Raw genomic sequence first — 23026 nt, 5'->3', positions numbered from 1 at the left:
CCCCTCCCTCCCTCCCTTCCATATCTGACTCCTTCATTGCCGCTCACTCCAATTTCAATTCAATATAATTAATCTATGTTCTGAGGAAAAATAATTTTACATTAGTCGTTCTATGATTTGTTTTGTAAATCACACGGTTGGATAATGAGATAGATGTTAATACTTTTTATTACGGCTACAGTCTGGGTGGAAGAGTTACGACACGAGACCTTTAATAATCGACGCCAAAGGGCCAAGAATTCTGTGCTTTTTCCTTTTGAGTTTTGACCAGCGGTTCGACCAGTCTCATGCCCATGCTCTCCCTCCCGGCAGGTAAACAAGTTTGGCGGCATAACTCAAGGAAAACGCAGTACTGAGGGGTAAAAAGCTCACTTGATCGTGCTGCTCGTCCCCGCCAGCGACTCTATGCTACTTTTGGCGCCACGCACTGTCCCTCACCAACACCAGGACAGGGTACACCCGCTGATATATTACAACTAACCCAAGTGATTATTATTCCAGAATAAACAGTACTTTAGTGGGGAATAATAGTGAATTATCAATTTCATGCGATAGCAACTTTGAGTTAATTTAGTTTAATTTGAATATAATTCTCTGAAATGAGTATCCTCTAATTCATATCTATGCTTGAAAGGAAAATTATGCAGCTCTTTATTCTATAAGTACTCTGTGATCAACGCTGGACTGATAATTTCATAAATACTAGCTGCTGTTTTGCTTTTTCTGAAAAAAATGTTGATCGTACCCGACTTGTGGCATAATTAACAGTCCGCCCTGTTGATGCATCACCTCACACTGTCCCTCAGGTGTTACTTGCCACTATATACCTGGTGTGATGAACATAGCGACCCTGGCTGGATGCTCTTGGAGATGCCTAACCTTCCTGGAGTGTTCTGATATGGTAATGCAGCCGTCACCATCCAGCCGTGAAGAACTACTGTTGTTGTTCTTCTCCACCCCTGAGTGTATGTATCTATCTCCTGTATCTCCCCAATAGTTATCTGTCTCTCAGTATCTCCAAACACCTTAGTATCTCTCAATTGTATCAGCGTTCATATACTCCTTAAATAAACTTGTGTTATCCTGTAATGATCTCCACTCACACTGATAACATGAACTCCTCTTAAACACAATGGAGTTCGGTTTATTTTTTTTATCCATTTATTAACTATTAGCCGGCTGTACAGTATTAAAATGCAGACTTAACTATCCGACTCTTCTGCCCGACTTCTTATTCGATTCTTCTATTCGACTCAACTATTCGACTCCCCCATCCGACTCTACTCGACTCCACTATAGCGAAAAAACTGCTCGGAAAATTTAACATCGTCAAAGATGTTAAATATCTTTCCATCTTTATTTAATTATATTTTTAGGTGATCTTGTGGCGATAATAAGGCTCCATCAACACACCACCACAAGGACCCAGTTACTAAAGAGACTTACCAAGGTACTGGACTGCTGCTGGTAAGAGATCGTGGGCAAGACATACACATCTTCAACACTCATCTACAGCTACAGTAACAACTTATTCCCGCGTCTTTCTTCCTCCATCTACAGGTGATCTTTCAACTAATAACACCGACTAATTGGCTTGTCGCTAATCCTCCTGTTTCATTCGGAGGAGCCAATTAGCGTTTCGTTTATCTCCGGTCGTTGATTAATGAATGATTAAGGCGCTTTAGTGCCCTGATTGGCCGTCCGTCCGCTCGTTAGTCTCGTTCTATAGGTCTTTCTTAAGGTTTACATTCACTGATACTTTATTATTTTACTTGCGCGTTAGTGTTCCTTGGATGGTATGTTTTAAGTTTTGTTTATATAGTTAAATATGCTTTCAGACCTGCTCTAATTTTTCGTCTTGTGAGCTTTGAAATACTTAATACGAATAAATTTAAAAAGTATCAAAACTAAGTACGTATATTATAGACTTTTGTTAACATTTCTTAATTTTTCACATCCATTCACTTAAATAACAATGAAATACTGGCTGAAAAGATCTGATATTTATTCAGTTCCAAATTCTCTAAAGTTTGCACGGTAAATATCCCTCGTACAATAAGTTATTAGAATACTCCTAACTGTTAACTTTGATCACAACCCTTAAAAAAAGTCAGGCAGTGAGGTCCATTATTTTTTGTTCACTTAAGAGCAGTGATCATCGTACGAAACTTTGTGAATTTTGACCCAAACAAATCAGTAATCGCTGCTACTAATCAAAATTTATATCTTAACTTGAACCCAGTAATTAACGCTTCTAATTTAAAGAAACCTTTGTGTGTGTGTGTGTGTGTGTGTGTGTGTGTGTGTGTGTGACCTCCACTTGTATGCCAATAAAACAGAACAAATCCGCCAGCAATCAGTTATATGGATTTTTTTTTCTTCAGTACCTCGCTACATTCTCCCTCTCCTTGAACCTTTCATCTACCAGACAGTAAGAGTCTTAGCCTTCAGGTGCGATAATTAAAGCAATGACCCAACAACTTGAACGATCACTTCCCAAAAATTATACCTTTTTTAATTGATCTTCATTGTAGCTGGCAGCAAGTAACTTCTGAAGGCACCCACCGACAGCCAACAGGTAGCACGAGCCGACGCACCAGACAACATTCATAGTGGAGATGATTATGTAAATTGGATAATACCATACTGATACTGATATTCAAATACACTGATTAAAAATCTGCCAATATTTTGTACCTTCTGCGTGCCGAAGTCCATGGACGTTCCCCGTTGCTCTCTGTAAGACAGGAGGTGACACGAGCCATAATGTAACTACGCAGAAGACGCCCTCATGCCCCTCAGAAATCTAGCCATTATAGCCATGTAGGCATAGGGCCACATGAATCCTACCGATCATGAAGACACAGGACCACACAAGCATTCTTTCACCATGGTCATCCTGGTCGCTCTAGTCTGGCCATGGCGGTGGTCTCTCTGGGTTACTGAGAACGCGTCTGATGACTCTACAAACGGCGGTAGTGACTGAGCTGGATCCACAGTCGATAAAAACCGCCACTACCACCAACATTCACCAGCCGCAGCAACCTTCCCTACTCCCCCCCCCTTTCATCTCCCCCATTCTATAGCCTGTAGCAACAAGCACCATATCCAGTAACAGCCAGAAAACACATCATCCTCATACACAATCATAGACAGATGATTGTACTTACCAGGCGATGCTATGCCACAGGGACTCAACCAGGGTCCTACCTAAACTTAAATTGTGTGTGCTTGCTGATAAGTGTTTTTGTTCTCCATTAGTAATAACAGCGTAGGGGTATAATTATACGTGAGTGGCCTTATTTAGAGATGACCACAGAAGGAATCAAGCATCACCGTCCTACGAGGTTACTAGAAAGAAAGAAGAAGACTGATCTGGACTTGATTATGAATGTTGCATATTGTTCACCAGGTACTGTACACCTGTTGACTTATTTGACAGTCCTACAGGTGTGTGCACTCTTGATACAGTTTGAGGGACGTTGCCATTGTGTGTACCATGAAGGAGGCTGTTTTTAAGGTACAGCAGATGACTGTAACTACTGTTGAACTGTGTGTGTGTGTGTGTGTGTGTGTGTGTGAGTGTGTGTGTGTGTGTGTGTGTGTGTGTGTGTGTGTGTGTGTGTGTGTGTGTGTGTGTGTGTGTGTGTGAGTGTGTCGACCTTGGCAACACAATCGACTCACAAAATATGGTAAATCTCCACCCTTTACCACCACGTGTATGTTCTGCATATATTTTGGGGAATTATTATTTTTTTACGCCCCCGCCTCGTGATGCTCAGCGAGGCGTGAGTGTGTGATGGCAATGCTCACGCCATGGTCTCCCCCCAACCTCCTCTCTCCCTTCCCTCTCTCCTTCCACTCACCTCTCCTCTCTCTATTCCCCCTCCTTTCTCTTCTTTCCTACTCTTCCCTCTTTCCCTCTCCTCTCCCGTCCCTCCCCCTCGCATAACCTCCCTTCTCTACTCCTCCCTCTATCTCCTCTCCCCTCTCCTCCTCCTCCCTTCCTTACCCCCTTCTGGACTTGCTGGACGATAACAATAATAGGGGCAGGTTGAATGGGCCCCAGTCTTAATAGGCCCCAGGTATATTAACCCCAGTTCTGATAGACCCTAGTCAAAATAGGCCTCAATTCTCAAAAAAAATATTGTCACTGTGTTAAGTCAGAAACAAACTTTTACTCGTTGTTTACGGTTCGACAGGGAGTTAGACAGGACTGCGTGCTATCTCCAACATTATTTACCTTTCACTTAGAATGTCTGTGAGAGACGGTGAAAGCATCGAAGAAGTAATTAAAGTTAATGGTAAAGTGATGTAAGGTATTAAGTGTGTAAATGAAATTCTTCTTATTACAGATAATTAATAGAGGGAGTGCAAAAACTGGTCCAACAGATCAGTGAGAAAAAAAAAGTGAAGACTTTGGATTTAAGTGTATTGAAAACACTGGTTGTTTTCAGAATCAATTAAATGGTACATGTAGTTTTGTACACGAAGTATGCTGCACGTTGTATAGTACAGGTTCAAAATAATTAGAATTTAAACTATAATACACTTACTTAATCTAACGTAACGTAACCTAACCCAAATCAGCCTAACCTAAGGCCAGACTAACCAACCCTAATCTAACCCGACCTCACCTGACTCGACCAAACCCAACCAAACCTAACCTAACCCTACCTAATCAAACCCGACCTCACCTGACTCGACTGAACCTAACTTACCTACCATAACTAGCACATCGTCACGGAGCAGAAGCACACTCTAGCCAGCATTCCTCATCGTTTTATCCAGATAATATCTCTCAGTGGCCGTTGTTTTATGTGACAGGCAGTCGATCAGCAAGAATTTCTCAGGGGGTCGGAGAATCCTGGTGCTTCCATTTCCTAGATACCATCTCTGAGTCGAGAGTCACAGTGAAGGAGCCAGATCTCATCACCCGTCAGCAAACAGGAAAAAACAAGTTGGTTGAATCGGGTTCATACAGTTTAAGCAGCTCACCAACGACCACCCACACCACCATCCACGCTAACTGTCCATACTACCATCCACACCAATCACCCCCACACCACCATCCCAACAACTCACACCATCATCCACATCAACCACTCACACCATCATCCCCACAACTCACATCAACCACCTCCAACAAGTCACACCCACCAACCACCCCCACACCCACACCCCGACAGGTAGAACGATTGAGTCACGGTCAAGTTCCACATCATTTCCGCTCTCCTTTTTGTGGTCAGTCGGGGAAAAGCTTATTTTGTGTGGCTGGTTGAGGTAATAACTCAGAACTTCCATTTGGCACGAGCTTCCGCCGCGTGATGAGAGAGAGAGAGAGAGAGAGAGAGAGAGAGAGAGAGAGAGAGAGAGAGAGATCCCGTCACCTTGGCAACACATAGAATGACACATCAGTAGGGAAACATTATGAAAACGCCTCAACATCGATAAAGTGAACCCTAACTATACAACCGCGTCACCTTCCGGTAGTTATGAACGGTAGGTATACCTGGCAATACTTAATAATATCTGGCAATACTTAAAATTTGAAACACTTTTTGGTTGTTTATACCTAATTTTATTCTACAATAAATCATCTACAGATTGTCTAAACATTTTCATAAATACTCAAGAGAAGTTTTCGTGCACACTTGACGCAAATCTCCAGAGGCGGGTGACACAAGGCTAAAGTCCAGAATTCAACCTGAAATTCACAACAGTAACTACAATCTTTTTTAAACCTATTCAGCTATTGTGCCGTGACCGTCTACAGTCTCTCACTGATAATTACTCAAATATTAGTAAACCTTCATATATTATTAATTTTTATGTAAGAAAAAAACAAACAAAAGGCTGAAATTAAGTGTTTCTCTCCGTCACCACAACTGTACAACTTTCCGACCTGACACGGTGCTGGGACATGGATGGGCGTCAGGGTATAACTAACTGTGTCAAGGTCATTGCATTTACAGTTTCGAGAGATAACGAGCTTAATGTGAATACCTTCTCAGTCATAAAACTCAATAATAATAATAATAATAATAATAATAATAATAATAATAATAATAATAATAATAATAATAATAATAATAACAATAATAATAATAATAACAATAATAATAACAATAGCAATAACAATAAAATAATAATAATAATAATAATAATAATAATAATAATAATAATAATAATAATAATAATAATAATAATAATAATAATAATAATAATAATAATAAGCCACTCACAAGGTAGAGGCTCCACACCCAACAACCTATCCACCCCCACATGTTGAACGCACCTCGAGCAGTAATTATATGCACGTGACGGCGGCGTATATCAGGGTAATCGGATACAGGTATAGTAACGGCTTCCGACACAACGCTCCTGACTTAATAATAACACCAATTTACCTGATGTATGGGTGATAGAGGAGGTAGAGGTGGTGGTAGAGGACGGTTGGTGTTGGTATGGTGTGGTATTGTTGGTGGTGTGGCGGTGGTGATGAGGTATGTTGTAGTGGTGGTGGTGGTATGATGCTGGCTGGTGGTATGTTGGTGTTGTCTGTGGTAGAAGTGGTTGATAGTCTGTGGCAGTAGTGGTGGAAGTATTAATAACTGTGGTAATGATAGTAGTAGTCCTTGAGGTAGTAATAGTAGTATATGATGGTTTATATATACAGTAACACACCCCATTTATTTACCCATTTATCAATACACAGAGGAACACTTTCCCTCATAAATCCTCATGAAAAATGGGACGTTTGAATGAATCCTTGACTCGATGCCTCAAACTATGGCAGTAACAGTAAGGGGAAGCAACAGTAGGGGGCAGCAACGGTAGGGGGGCAGCAACGGTAGGGGGCATTACGGTAGGGGGCATTACGGTAGGGGGCATTACGGTAGGGGGCAGCAACAGCCGAGGCAGCAACAGTAAAGGCAGCAACAACAGTCAAGTCTCGTTCCCATACTCAATACCTCACATCCACCCACCAATTACTCCCTCCACCCACACCCATACACCCCACAAACTCCCCCCTCCCCCCCCCATACCCCCTCATTCATCTAGTAACCTTGGTAACGACGTCAACGTGACACTATGCCGTTCATTCACTGTTTCGTTATGGGTAATGAGGCAATTTTCTCTGTTTGGTCACGACCCATATATTGAGGAACAGAACGAGTGATGGGGTTGAGTGGGTGGGTCAGTGAGTAGTGGTGGTGGTGGGTGAGTAATGACGAAACTACACATCCCACACGCATATTGATGTTCAGGTGGGTGAGGTAATTAGGAGGTAGGAAACTGCTATTGTAAAAAAAAAAGTTAGGGATACAATTAGGGGAGAAGGGAAAGGGGGGAAGTTGATTAATTTAGAAGTAAAAGCCATAATTACAGGCACACCTCAAAGTATATAAGAACTTCATGATGCATAACTACACCCATGACTACACACTGACACATAATTACTCCCATGACCATACACATAAATACTCCCATGACCATACAGTGACACATAAAGTACTCCCATGACCATACAGTGACACATAAAGTACTCCCATGACCATAGAGTGACACATAAGTACTCCCATGACCACAGTGACACATAAAGTACTCCCATGACCATACAGTGACACATAAAGTACTCCCATGACCATAGAGTGACACATAAGTACTCCCATGACCACATACATGATACATTAGCACTCCCATGTCCCACCAGTTGGCCTGCACTCTAGTACTTCGCCCACCTACAGACTAAACTATGGGGCACCTTCAAATCTCAAACAGGATCGTGGTCTGTAAAGTTGAGATCTTGAGTCAGGCGTCCCCGTTATTAACACTGGCTGGTTACAACAATGACGGGGAAGAAGCGACACTCCTGAGTACAAACGAAAGGTGTAGAAAACATTTGGGTTCGTAAACTTGTACAAACTTCAACTGACTGGGATAATAGTGAATAAATTCTCCTTGTCTCAACGATATATGATATGTTCGTAAAGATAATTAAAGAATCAGAATTATCCTTTTATAAATAATTTAGAAAGAACAATTACAAGTTGTATTAATCTTGCCTAAGACACCGTCAAGTGAAATGGTCAGCTGTAATAAGTCTCCTTCACTGGAAAAAATCATAAGCGTATTATATCTGGGGGAGGAAAATGTGTTGAAGATAGAAGGAAAAAAAACAGATTTACATAACAATGACCTCGTAAAAACTGCACTCGATGTCAAGCACTTATTACTAACTCTGTTCTGACCGCATCCTTGGTCCAGTTCTTTAACCCAGATCTAAAGATTTTTATCACCTTAGCTTTCAATTGTTCCATGTATCACTCAGATTAATCCTTCCACAACTGCAGACATTAATATACTGAGATCCAGACAAGTAGAGTCAAGATACAGATAAGTGGAATCAAATTTCAGGATCAAAGGGACAGATTTGGCCAGAGATAAGATCTATCACCCTTGGCGACTATGGTGATCTCACACGCATCTCCCTTACGTCTTTATTAGGCAACACCACCATTAAGAAGTAGTAGCCAGGAGATAAACCACGACAGGCAGCCTCCACACGAGACTCTTCTCCACCAGCCAATCAAAACCACCCGTCTGAGCAAGAGTGTCTCCTCCACCAGCCAATCAAAACCACCAGCTTGAGGTAAATCTCTCTCTCTCTCTCTCTTCTTTACCTACTAATCACCACCACCACCTGTCTAAATTAAAGTCTCCTCCACCTCCTGCGAGAACCAGAGACTGTCCCCCATTACAGTAAACACCAAGCTGACCAAGTTACTCTCCTCCAGCAGGCCAAAACCACTACTTGTCCAAGCCAAAAGTGAGCATAAAGCGTCCCCTTAATAGTCTCTCTTCACAAGTCTTTCAGAGTAAAAACTTGGGTCCATCCATAACAATTTCGATATGATATTGATTATGGTAAGAACAGTCAAATATTTCACAAATTACATTCTTTTCTTTTTTTCTTCTTGAGATTTAAACTTACGAGTCGGAGACGAAGCTCACCTTTATCTAACGCGGCTGAAGTACGCCCTGGCAGGTGCCTCGGATGATACTCGAGTTTCAATTGGCTGCTGGAGGGATGAGAATCATTTTATTATCTACACCGGCAGCTTCAGAGTGTGAGTTATATATTTCAATGACGCTCTTCTTTATTTATTGTTATGCTTGTCTATATTGTTTGTATATTTGCCTCTGTATAGAAACTCTAGAAAAATAATAATGCCAATATATAAAAACGGCATACAAGTTCTATCACGACATATCCTGGTTAGTTTATACTTCAAGATCAAAAGGTCAAGGTTATGGGGTTATGGATGGGGGGTCACTCCACTCATCACATATTCAAAGATTATCGATTAGCGTCAATAATGATCATTCAGTCTTTCCCGAAATTATACGCTTACTCGACCGAGGTCTTAAATAGCCACCGTCCATTTCTTTGGCAATATCAGATAAAAGTGAAGATAAATGGTCACTATAAGCAAGGAGGCGACACAAGAAGGATGTTGATGATTAGGATAACGTTTGTGAGCTTATAAATATATATTGGTTTTAGATTTAATGATTTGTTTACAATGAGGAAATAGTGTGATGTGTACAGATTCTACGCCTTCCGCCATTTTCTCTTTCCCAGCTCTCTCCTTCCCTCTTTTCTCTTCTTTGTTTTTCATTTTCTCTCACTCACTATCTTCCTTTCTGACTGACTATCCTTTACTCTTTCTTCCTCTGTTTATTTGTGTCTGTCACAATCTCCCTGGTGGATGACAGTATCTTTCTGTCAGATGGCTTTTAAAAATCTTTAGTTGCATCACCCACCTCCATGAAAACTAATCCTGATACTCCTTATGATGTTCAGTTCTTGGTCAACCTTGTCGTACCAGTGTGTGTGTGTGTGTGTGTGTACAGGCATTAAGACTTTGTTTTTACAATGATACAACACTCTCCCACTCACACAAACGAGCGCGCAGACACTAACAACATATAAACAAGAATTAAATAATAAGCTATAATTACGGAGTATTAAAACGTCCATATCAACGTCACTTTTATTAAATAACTTACTAACACCCACCCAAATAAAAACTCCAGGGCGGCAGAAAACTCGTCCAGTGAGTTCTTTTGCGCCCGAGATACACATTAGACGAGCCCTCGATGTGATTACCACCCAGTGAGCCACCACATCCACGTGCCGCCTCTGCCTCAGTTAGTCCTCACATAATACCGTTTTCCATCTTCTAACTCGGACAAGTATCAACATCTCGCTGATAATTTCACACTTACAAAATCTTGGAATAAAACTATTAAATATTTATCCCAGCAGTGTACAAGTACCTTACTGTACAGATGGGTAATGAAGGCCGTGCATTTAACTTAGAAAACAAAAAATAGTCGGGTGTTTGGAATTCATTTTCACGTTTCTACAACATTATCCCAACTAATTAGATTCTTGTAGTTTTTGTATTTCTTTCTTTAGACTGAATAGTAAACACATCTGCAACTTTATTAATCTTGCATTGTCAATGTGTTTATTTTGGTTAATATCTTGGGTGATGACGTGCCGCATTGTCTTACATGGTTTGGTGCTTCGTTAACTAATGAGTAGGTTTATGTCCTTGAAGTAAGTAAGTAAGTGTGTGTGTGTGCGTGACAATCTCTCTCTTTTCTGCATTTTCTATTTGTCTGATCTCCTCTCTTTGCCTCCCTTTATTTTCTCTACACCTCTTTTGTCACTGTCTCAGCACCTACCCATTTAACCATCTTACCTCATTTCCAGCCACCATTATCCTCCATTTGTAACTGAAATAAAACGATATGAATCACCCAAAAATGTGGTGCACGTTTAAGATAAAAAAGTGAAAAGTCTCCTTTACAAGTAATTACTCAAGGGGCGTCTTAGCGGAGGGCCTTGACATGCCATTCTCTTTTGTTCTTTCTTAATAAAGTAATTTATAACGCAATTACGAGGAGACGCATTCTCCTCTGCGTCATAAATCAAGAGAGATTACCAGGAGAACATGGCCGCCAGCAGTTCGCACAACAATTAGGACAATAAATGAGAGGATCAGGGCTGGTCAGTCCCGCTAAAACACTATATTGCTCCATTTAAATCACCTTGATACATCCCCCACAGGTGACCAATCATGCCGTCTCAGTCTGGCCACACCCGTCTCAACCCACCAATCGACATCATTATCTGATGCCAACACCGACCTTCCGCCAATGGAATCACCGTACACACCGCGAGTGAGATGCTCAAGTTCCCGCGTCTCAGAGAATTTCTCAAGCTGTTATCCGCACTGTGATCCAGGGTTAGTGTCCGGTCATGTAGTGCCAAGTGTGAGGGGCTGAGGAGTGGAGGCTTTTGGCACCTCGTTTGATGTGGGTAAAGTATTTAGTGAAACTGGAGTACATGGCTGGGAGGACTCTTGGCCGACGAGATTCACATCAAGATTACCAAGATAACATGAGCTGTGATTCATTCCACAACTTCAAATACCTGCTTAATGAGTACAACCTTTTTATTAATAAAATAAATGGCATTCTTTTATTCCAATTAGAAGTAAGTCTGCCCGCTTTAGATAAAATTTATGGAGGGGTGGGACTGGTAATACCACTTCCCTGTGTAGTCTGCTGCCAACGAGAACTTACGAAGACTGGGTGTTAGACTGTCCGTGTGTGTAATCAGGATAATAAAAAAAAGATAGAGAACGAAGTTATGAGGGACGAAAGACACCTGCAAGTTAAATCATCCACGCATGTATAGGGTCGTATTACACACACACACACACACACAATTACTTAACCCAGTCACACATCCACCTTTATCAATACGTTCAATAATTCGGCTGATATTGATGAGAAGAAATCACTCACTCCTAAATGTCAGAATGTTGGATACAATTAAAATCAACGTTGTATTCCGCAACTACGACAAGAACACTCGTACACGTACACACTGTGGGTGTGTTGACGCCAGCTTAAGACGCAATCAGATTATCACCACTACCTGAGCCTCGCCGGGTACCGTCCTCTTGGCCAGGTCCTCACTTCTTGGGGGTTCATTATAGTTAGAGTGTAAGTAGTGCTTGTTACTGAAGGTAATGTAGACATAATTGGGCGTCCTTTTCAAAGATGTCTTAAATGCCACGCCTTAACCACTCACACAAGTAACCTTTAGTGACATAAAATAATTAAGAACGTAAATAGGAACAAAATATGATTTCAAGACGCGCTAATACCTCGGTCTCTCACACCAATTGTAAATGTAGAGCATGAGTGAAAAAGATAATTAAATTATTTAATTACAATTTCCTTCAGTCTTATCGTTTACAGTGACCGCCCACACAGCTATCTATTTCTGCCTATGTTTCTCTGTTACAGACCCGTGTTTGGTGACCAGTTAAAGTAAGAGAAATGTTAGGCTCAACTATCAGGAAAATTAAACTGACATTTCTTGGAAGACTGAGTATTATTACGATGTTGGAGCTGGGCCAGACAGCTCTTACGTACAGTGATGTGTACAGCAGGCAGATCTTACGTACTGTGATGTGTACAGTAGGCAACTCTTATGTGCTGTGATGTGTACAGCAGGCAGCTCTCGCGTGTCTGCATGTTAGGGTCAATCTGTCCACGCTCTGGTATTTTTATGCTTCCGGTGGCGGCTCATACGCAGCCCCGCCCTCTGCTGTCTCGTTCTGCTGGTCGACTGCCAGCAGCTTCCTGGTCGACCTGTCAAGAGACTCGACCTATCACGAGCAGAGCAGCAGCAGTGGATGCGAACGAGTGAAAAACGGATGGCCTTTGGTGTCTAATTCACTGACTCAGGTTGACAGTGTTGGGTGGTGGTGGGTGAGGGTGGGTGTTAGTGGGTGAGGTGAAGGTGGGTGAGGTGGGGGTTGATCTAGTATGGTGGTAGTGGTTGAAGGGTAATGGCAATGATAGTGACTAACTATTGATGGTGATGATTGTTGAGATATAGTGATAGTGATGGTTGAATAGTAAGTGTGATGATGGTGATAGTGGTTGAAATCTAATGGTGTTGGTGGCTGAAAGTTTGTATTGGTAGAGTGGTGGTAGAGTGTTAATGGTGATAGTGGTGGTAGAATGCAAGCGCTGATTATGGGTGGTGGTGGTGGTGGTGGGGGGGGAGGGGGGGAGGGGTAGAGTACTAGTAATAATGGCGGTAGTAATTGTTCATATTTACTAATAAAATCAAAATACGGGAGAAGAGGGGGGAAAATGGTGGTGACTAAGTACTGAGTGTATCATTAAGTGTGTGGATTGTGGTGAAAGGGAAAACAGAAGAAGAAGAATGTTTGCGTGCGTGTTGTCTGGTAGGAGGAGGAGGAGGAGGAGGAGAGGGGTGGTAGGTGAAAAATGAATGAATACAGTTAGTGGTTACAGGAATGGTAGTAATGCAGCGTTTGTCTTAAGAGATTGAAAGTTGATTTGGTGTTAGGTCCATCTATGACGTTCATCACACAGCGTAATGGCAGCGTTGGTTGTGGTAGCTGTAATCTCTATCATTGAAGTGTTCCACGAGACGTAAATACCACTCGCCACTAGCCCCGTATCACTCACCACTAGCCCCGTATCACTGCCACTATCCCGTATCACTGCATCACTCCACTCCCCATCACCTGCCACTGTCACGCCACTAGCCCGGCCACTAGCCCATCACTCGCCACTAGCCCCGTATCACTCACCACTATTCCTGCATCACTCGCCACTAGCCCCGTATCACTCGCCACTAGCCCCGTATCACTCGCCACTATCCCCGTATCACTCGCCACTTTCATTGATCTTACCCAATAGGCTACTGCATACCCCCCACACAGTTCCCAGCCAATCTCTCCAACCTTCTTTAACATACTTGTAAATGTGTTAACTAATAACCAGTTGCCATTTAATAAAACTCTAAATGTATTAATAATCTCTCCACAAGAGCATTATATAGAACCAGTATAAACTTGGAAGCAATCGACCAGCAGCCAGTTACCACGACACAGACACTGGCAAACGTTTGATTTTGTAATACAAGACAAAATTCTTGTGGGAATTTTCCTTCCCACAGTATTAAGATGTAAAGTCACCCAAAAAAGTATCTTTCCTCGAGGTGATCGATGAATTTCAGAACGAACACTACGATTCCTGTTGTCTCGGTAGGGTTGTCAAAAACCTTCGTCCGTCGAGTCATATTTTCTAAATACAATTTTGTAAAGATAGTTTTTTTGAGTGACTGTACACAAGTGCCGTAAAGGATATGACAAATCAGCACAATAAGAAACGTTCCCGAGTCAACTTTTTCACGCATTAAGAACGCCTTTTACTGATTTATATACAATACATTATTTATCAAAATGATGGATAAAATGATAAAATGGTGCCAAGTTGACTTGTAAATCTCTTAATGTATTGGTATCATCGCTAATGTGGCAACACTGTGTCATGCTGTGTAATTGTCACTTTCTAACTATAAATTGTTAACACCGATAAACTTAACTCGATCTTATATAGAGAAAATTATGGCTAATTTTAAGGGCTTTAAGCCATACAGGATGTTCTCAGTGCCCCACCTCCTGCAGCAGCTGTCTGGCAGATGTGAAACGTTTGTGGCTGAACGTGATATCATCCATAACAATTAACAGAAACATCCCATTAAGGAACTCCAAGATGAACCACGAGAAACTAAACTAAACCAAACTTGACAACTGACCTCTCGTGGTTACATAAGAACTTTACACGAGACGACAATATTTCAGGTCACTCAGTACAACTAGTCAACTTCTGAACAAGATCATTTACCTTCATGTTGGGTAGATGTCATCAAGTTGGAGCTCGTCCCAAGCTGCTGTTTCCCCACAACACTGAAATAGACATTGTTCACATTACCATCTAATAATTGTAGATAAGCTGAAGACTATAACAATGACAAGTACAAAGTGACATGATACTGTATAAAGGCTGCAGCAGGATGAGGTTCTCGCTGGTCTTCCCTGTCCATGATGTGAAGCAAATGAATGGTGTAAAGAGAGAGAGAATGTTGAGCTTTATGCAAGGTGTAGAAGCCAAGAATAATTTACTATTCATTATACGGAATTTTAAGTGAGAGACAACAATATCAATACATTCTGATCCATGGTTGTTGTTATAACTTACTACAGTGTAAGTGTGGGCTGAGTCACCCGTTGGAGAAGGAAGAGACCCAAGGAGGCAGGTGGTTTAAAGGTGCCTTAAACAAAACAGTTATATAGTAAGGTGAAATAGAAGTTAGAGTCAGTTGGTTGTAACACTTTGTATTGTAGCTGTTTGAACTAAGAAATTTCTTGAAACACAAGTCAGTGTTTATCCTCTATTTATGATAACATATACTATTTATCTACATATATGTATTAACGGAAGCTATAGATGAGAGCTTCCGTTTATTTCCGAGCCTCACTAGGCGCCAGGCTCTGTCCAGCTCAGTGAGAGAATACTGAGGTCATCATTTTAGAGTTCAGTTAATTGACCTTTGGCCATACACAAGCACAAGTTTATAGACACACACAGGGATACACAGTACACAAGCACAGCCTCATCAAACACAGGGACACTATAGGTATGATTACAGAGAAGAGACACTGGGAGACACTATACAAACATCTTTAACAGAAAGGGTATGATTGTATATAAACATTCTTTACAAACATACAGAAACACATACAACTACAATCTTGGCAGACACAGAGGACCACAAACAGTCATAGCCACTGCACACCATACACACACACTCATACTATCAACAACACAAACAAAATTAGGACTGTCAAAGGAGCCAAAAACAGTGAAACAACAAGACCAACCCGGCCTTCTTCAGCACAGAGTCTATAGGTCGTTGGAGGACCGATTTATCTGGAAATGAAATTAGAATAAGAGAGCGATAATTTTCCACTTTCTAGACCTTGTCAGATGAGATCTAGATATTTGTTTTTTTTTTACCCCAAGAAAACAGCTCTCTCAGATTTGTTAAAAACAGCAGAAACTACCTGGAGAGTCTTCATAATCACCCACCTTCCTCCACTCCACCACCACCGCCGCCATCACCACCGCCACCACAACCTATCCTTAACTCTCTTTTTCCCTCCCTAAAACGTCGTCTATCCCAGTTAAGCCGCGGATATTTAATTGTTCTGGCCGAGGACATTAATGATGCTGTCGACCAACCGAGGGTCTGGAGCCCTCAGTTTGTTTTGTGGTTCAGGAGGCGTAAAAACTCCGCTAATTAGTCTGAGGAACCTTCAAGGTGAACGCGTCAGCCTCGGCGAGAGGGACTAGTGCAGCGTCGGTCACTGAGGGTAAATATTGACGAGTTTACGTAAACCGAACACACAGGTTTACCGGAGTCTCCCAGAGACATCGGTCTTTGTCTGCCAGTAATGACGTATACCCGAAAATGTTTAATGAGCCAATATCTCGATCGTGATGCATTGTGGGCGAAAATTAAATATATTATTTACGTTTCCTACAGCTCACGGTAATGTAAAAACACTCCAGCTGAAGATGTATATACTAAGTATTAATTTCTGACAAGTGGCTAATTTAAATCCAGTCTGCTTATTTCCTCGAGCAGCCAAATAATGCAACAGTGGTCAAGGAACAAGTTATCTCAAAACCTCACACGTACACATATCAAGCTGCTGTTACATGATAAGTTGATTTAGATCTTTATCTGGCCACACAGAACCAACTCACATTTTTAATATTCAGTCATTCCACATCACCTCCTTGCCTCTACAAACACATCCGTTCAGAGGATTGTTGTGGTGGACAGTAACATAATTTTATTACGAGAACAACACGATAATGAATTGCTCTCTCCTGTGTCTGAGAGTTTCACAAATATATAAACACACGTTTAGAATGTTTCGATATCTTCTGAGGCTCTTACGGGCGCGTTCCTTTTGGGAATCCTGCAGGTATTTAGTGCCTCCACAGCGGGAATTTCTCAGGGAAAGATTCTGAGAAATACGAGAGATGTTGCCGCATTTCTCGATAGGTTCTACAACACTGGGGAGTAACTCAAGAGTGAGTCTTGTCCCCTAACTGGTACTAAGTGACTGTAGCTAGACAAGGTAGCGTCTTTGAGTAATTTTGAAGCTATTTTGGAGATGCCTTACCTTCTGTCTGTCTGTCAGGTGCATTCTTATTTCTTCTGTTACGAGAAAGGATCAAAGTAAGAACATTTTGACTTTCCTCATCATAAAGCATTGTTGTGGAGTTGCATCTGGAGTTTCCCTTATAACTGCTGATAAGAGAATATATCACAGTGTAATAGACGCCCAGCATAAATTCGTCAGTATTTTAACTCTCATATCTGCGCCGTGGAAGTATTTTTACGTATTCAGTTAAGGTGTTGATTAGCGTGAGGACTTTCGAGAATCCAGGTCTTAATAGATCCGGGTCATCAAGAATACTTTCTTTAAAATATTCCCACAAACCAGAGATAAGAGAAAAGCCTCTAGTTTCCACAATTTTAATGTTAGTTTAAATTTAATTACCACAATCTAAGTGCAATTGCAGTGTTGTTTTTAAAGTTATCATTGTACAGTGCCTTATATTTAATTGAACCACGTAGTCGTAGATATACACTCACGTAGAAAGACGAAAAGATAGACAGACAGACACACACACAGACAAAGAAAAAGAGAGAAAGTTAACCCAAACTTCCTTTTTGTATATGGATAAAAATATATCTGTATAAGCACTTCTAATTTGGAGAAGAAAGAAAAAAACGAACGAACCTTTGAGTGTCTAGGTTTTGAATGTGAAGGAGCGAGCGAGCAAATCTAGTTACCCTCCGAGGATAAAGGACCCTATTAAAACTGAAAACCTTTTAAAACTGAGACCCTATTAAAACTGGATACCTATTAGCATTGAAACCTTGTTAAAAGTGGAACCCTATTAAAATTAGAACCTTATTGAAACTACAACCCGATTGAAAATGGAACCCTAATAGGATCAGAACTCATTTGGCTTACAAGAGGGAGGTGGCATGGAGCGTGCGGGTGTTTTTGACAAGCTGGCCCAGTGAGACGTCGGCAGGTGATGGCTTGAATTAATGTACTGAAGGTAGATGTGGAGAGAGAGAGAGAGAGAGAGAGAGAGAGAGAGAGAGAGAGAGAGAGAGTCATCTGGTGATTTATAGATCTAAACGTATCGGCTGACCAGCATGATAACTAATCAGCTGTCTGGTGTAGTGACATGGGCCTGATAGTGTTGGGGAAAATAACCTGTTGACGTATTTTAGTGGAGACGGGTTGTAATGGCCCCTGTTTCATAAACAGAAGAATTATACAAATGGGTTAATTATATTTGATTTATATACTGATTCATCCCCTGTAACTTTCCACTAGCTATGAGGTGACATGTTCAGTGCACGTGATAAGGTGTGCCCACGGGAAGCTGCGTCATATTATGCTGAGTTGAGGCATTAAGTAGCCGGCTCCCTGGCCACCTAAAGCGGGCGTAGTTTGATATCCTTGACTAGAGGAAGACGTTATTTGAGAGCCACCGTGGATGGTTCCGTCTTCCCTCGAGGGAGGACGACGTGCCTATTCTGTTCTCCCTCGATGGGTCACTACTCACAGAAGTTCCACTCAATTTCACACACGAGAAGGACGTGATTAATCGGTCTATTTACATAGGCCCCGTCCTTCTCTTCACACTCATATATAGGATCACTGAAGAAAGTCGACCAAACTCTAGGAAGCATAAATTGTACCTTTGAATATAGTGATGAGAAAATGTTCCTTCATCTTCATAAACGTCTCGTAAATCCTCGTCTGAACTACTGTATACAAGCATGGGGGACTACTGTATACATTTAAAAAAGACTAAACATCACTAGATAAAGGGCAACACAGAGTGAGTCAGAATTATTCCCGTTATAAATCATTTTGATCATCCAAATACACTGTGGGCCCTGAAACAGATAAACCTTCAGACAAGACACGTTAGAGCCGATATCATAAGACATATAAAAATCCAGAGGCCATAGTTTCAAAGTCGCCAAGTCGTCACGCAGAAAAGAGTATAAAAAAGTACTGTACTTCTTCACGCAGAGGGAGGTAGACTCCGAACTGTGGCCGTGGAACTTTACAAACAGCCCTGGGCAAGACTATAAAGAACTACTATCACCTACCACTTACCACCACTACTACCACACGTCACATCAGTAATCAGTGTCCCTCCCCTGACATAACCACCTCTAGCTGTGAAGGGCGCCAGGTAAGATAGATAGGTAGGAAGGTACATCATAGGTTTTCTAACACGAATATAGTTTTTCTGGTGAAACTTAAAGACGGTTTTCAGGTACCAGTCACTGAAGGGTAATGACAATTTTGACAGATTAATATAACGAATATATTTTTTTTTGTGACAGGCGCTTGATGGACTCTGGTGGTTACTCACAAGCAGCTATAAGATATCTTTTTTGATTTGTGGTAAAAAGATTATAATGTCAGACATCAACCAGAAGTCTTGGACGCCAGGAACTTGATTTAGGATCTAACTCTGAAAACGATATTGTCTGAAATATTATTAATTATTAACGATGTTGCAGGTCAAATCAATATGGTTTTTTTACTAACAAAATTTCAGGTTAAATGCAAACATGCTCATCACACATATACACAATCTCTCTCTCTCTCTCTCTCTCTCTCTCTTACACACACACACACACAGAATACAAATATAGGTACATTTGGGTAGGTAAAAAAAAAATATATATATATATATATATACATATATATATATATATATATATATATATATATATATATATATATATATATATATATATATATATATATATATATATATATATATATATATATATATATATATATATATATATATATATATCCCTCATATCCCTCACATACAAATAAACAATACTCGCTTGGCAGGTTTTCCTCAATCTTAATTTGAATCCTGAGCCACACTTACGGTAACGCCTGAGGTACACATACGATCCTTATCTTCGTAGATTTATCGACTTTACATAAAACTGGTACGAAAAACGCTAGTGCAACATACGGTACTTAAAATGCCCTAGGGAAGTGGTACGTATATGACCCTAAGCATCCGTCTAACAGCTAATCTAAACTACCAATTGACAGACGATATATCAAGCTCCACCGAGACCTTGGAGAGAGTACTGTCGGTGATGAAGTATCAGACAGGTGACCTACTACCGGTAGTGTATCCAATTACTGGTGGGTTATAGGAAGTCGTACCAGCGTGAAGGTCTGTAGTGTACGTTTAACTGTGTATATGCTAAGCTCAAAGAAAGAATTCGTTCACTGAGCAAAAAAAAAAACGACTACACCGCGTTGTGGATGTTTAAAAATAACCAGAAAGCGAAATTTCCTATAGGTTTGGTTTTGTTGGGATTGGTTAAGCTACATTAGGTTTTGTTTAGTTTAATTTGGGTTGGATTAGGTTAGATAAGGTTTGGTTAGATTAGTTTAGGTTAGGTTAGGCCAAATTATGTTTGGTTATGTTAGGTTAGACGAATTTCGAGACCGTCCAAAACGAGTTGTGTCTATTAAGAAAAAAATACGAAGCAAAATTTCGCTTTCTGGTTATTTTGAAAAACAACCACAACGCATTATGGTCGTTTTGTTTTTGTTTTTTTCACTGTGAGCGAATTCTTTCTTTGAGCCTAACATATACATAAAGTTAAAGCCATATATGAGTAGCCTTTCCAGTAATATGTTCTTAACGTAGCCTTTATACTCGTACAATAATTAGTAACTATACTTTTTCATTAGTTGGTGGTGGTAATAATCAACACCTTAAACACGATAGGACACCACACTTTACATGTCTCCTCACAATATAGGTCAGTTCTTAGCGAGAGAAAGCACGGTAAAAACCTGACTTTACAGGATTATAAACAGTGTTTTTTTAGAAAAGTGAAGCGTAAATCTATTATTTAACTAAGCTGAGTCTGTTGAACCAAACTCGATCAGAGACGTGAGGAAATGTGTGTTAAATTGTATAATCACTTTCAGGTATAAATTAAAAGCGTAGCAATCTCTTAGGTCAACTCTTCAAACAAGTTCTTTTAATTCAAGTCGTACATTTTCGAGACAAGACATAAATCCTCTGAGGGAGTGAATAAACAACGAGAAGAAAGATTGCAAGTTCGCTCTGGCTGGGATGTGAACAAGGTCAAATTGGTGAGTGTGGAGGGGGGAAAAAACTGCAATAAAAGACTCGATAAACCTCAATGAAAATAAATATGAGAGATATCATAGTTAAAAGACCTTATTATTTGGCACACGCAACATACTCCACCACAAGCAGGAACAGAGACAATTTATACATCAGTCAGGTCAGAAATGGCAGACAATACTGAGTTGACTAAACGCAGCCATAATTTGAGTGTGTGGCTGACTCACTGAGAGGATCATTAACTGACTCACTTAACGGATCGCTAAATGAATCACTGGATCACCAAGTGGATCTCATGCTCCATCTTATCATAAAAGTGACATTGAAGAGACCACGAATTAAAACCCCATGACTAGGCGCCTCGAAGCTAACTTTAATATATTTGACGTGACGTTAAGAATGTGGGGAACTTTTCGTTATTATCTGATTAAGTCAACAATAAAGTGAGTCAGAGTACGAGATGTCTTTATTAATACTTAGGAGATTGATTATTATTATTATTATTATTATTATTATTATTATTATTATTATTATTATTATTATTATTATTATTATTATTATTATTATTATTATTATTATTTTTATTATTACCCATACTTTTATCATTATCAATTATAATATCATTTTCATCATTTTATCACTTATAAACGCTATTCCCAATCATCAATATTCTCATCCACAGCAGATCTTAAAACACACTAAGGCGCCCACCACCGCCTGTGTCAATATTACTCGTTGACCAAATATTAATGTCCGCTCCCTAACAATAGTTCCATGCATGGGTGATCGTCATCCATTTCAAGGTTCAGTATGATCAATATACAACAGTGGCGCTGGGTAATGGATCTTGTCTCCTCTCCTCTGCCTGTTGACCATTAAACGGCCGGTAATGGTGATTTGTTCTTCGTGCTCATTTTTTATTTCAATTTACACGCTAAATCCGGGATACTCATGATATGTAGAGGAGGAATATTATCTGAAGTTAGTAGTAGTAGTGTTGTAGTAGTGGTAGTCAGCCTATTTAAATACTGTACACATCTGTTCTGCCACCACGCAATTTTTCGCTCAATATCACTGACAGGCAAGAGGGGAAAACATCAGTTATCCCATTAATGTTCTCTACAGGTCACCCAACACATTTCTTAACATCTATACATAGCTAAAATCTTCTTAACATGGATGCAAGTCCACTAAGTATTCTTTTTCACCATCGTTTCACCTTCCATCATCGTCGTCTTGATTATGCCCATCACCCGTGAATTGATCGGCACCTCCACACATAAAGCCAATATTATTAATGGTACTGCCGTGACCGCATGCCACGGTGAACCTTGAAACAAAGAAGCTCATGTTTTCGAAGTTTCTCGGTGACCTTGTGGTCCATGTTATTGCCAGTAGGACCAGGCGCACCCATCAAGAAGCAGCTCTGAATTTTTATTATCTTCAAACATGACATTATTTCTTTTTGTGATGTTCTCTTTGTGAAATTGCTGTCTAAAATTCCATAAAATTTTTCGTTCACTATCGTCGATTAGTTAATACCACCTTTCTTTCTTCAGTAATGACGCCTTTCTACTGCCAAATCTAATCGGAGACCTGATACTCACCCCCAAAACCACAACACAGCCAAGATCCTCAGCGAGGTCACCAACATAAGCGGGAAGACGGTCAAGATAATACCATTAGGCCCCGAGGAGAAAACAAACAGAATGGTCCTACTACGATATCCTCTGGAATTACCCGTAGTAGCCATCACGAAACGCCAGAAAGTGTCCAGGGCAGAGCGTTGTGT

This window comes from Homarus americanus, unplaced genomic scaffold, assembly GCF_018991925.1.
Source record: "Homarus americanus isolate GMGI-L3 unplaced genomic scaffold, GMGI_Hamer_2.0 scaffold24260, whole genome shotgun sequence".
In the NCBI taxonomy this organism is placed as follows: domain Eukaryota; kingdom Metazoa; phylum Arthropoda; class Malacostraca; order Decapoda; family Nephropidae; genus Homarus; species Homarus americanus.
Note: the sequence above shows the minus strand (reverse complement) of the source record.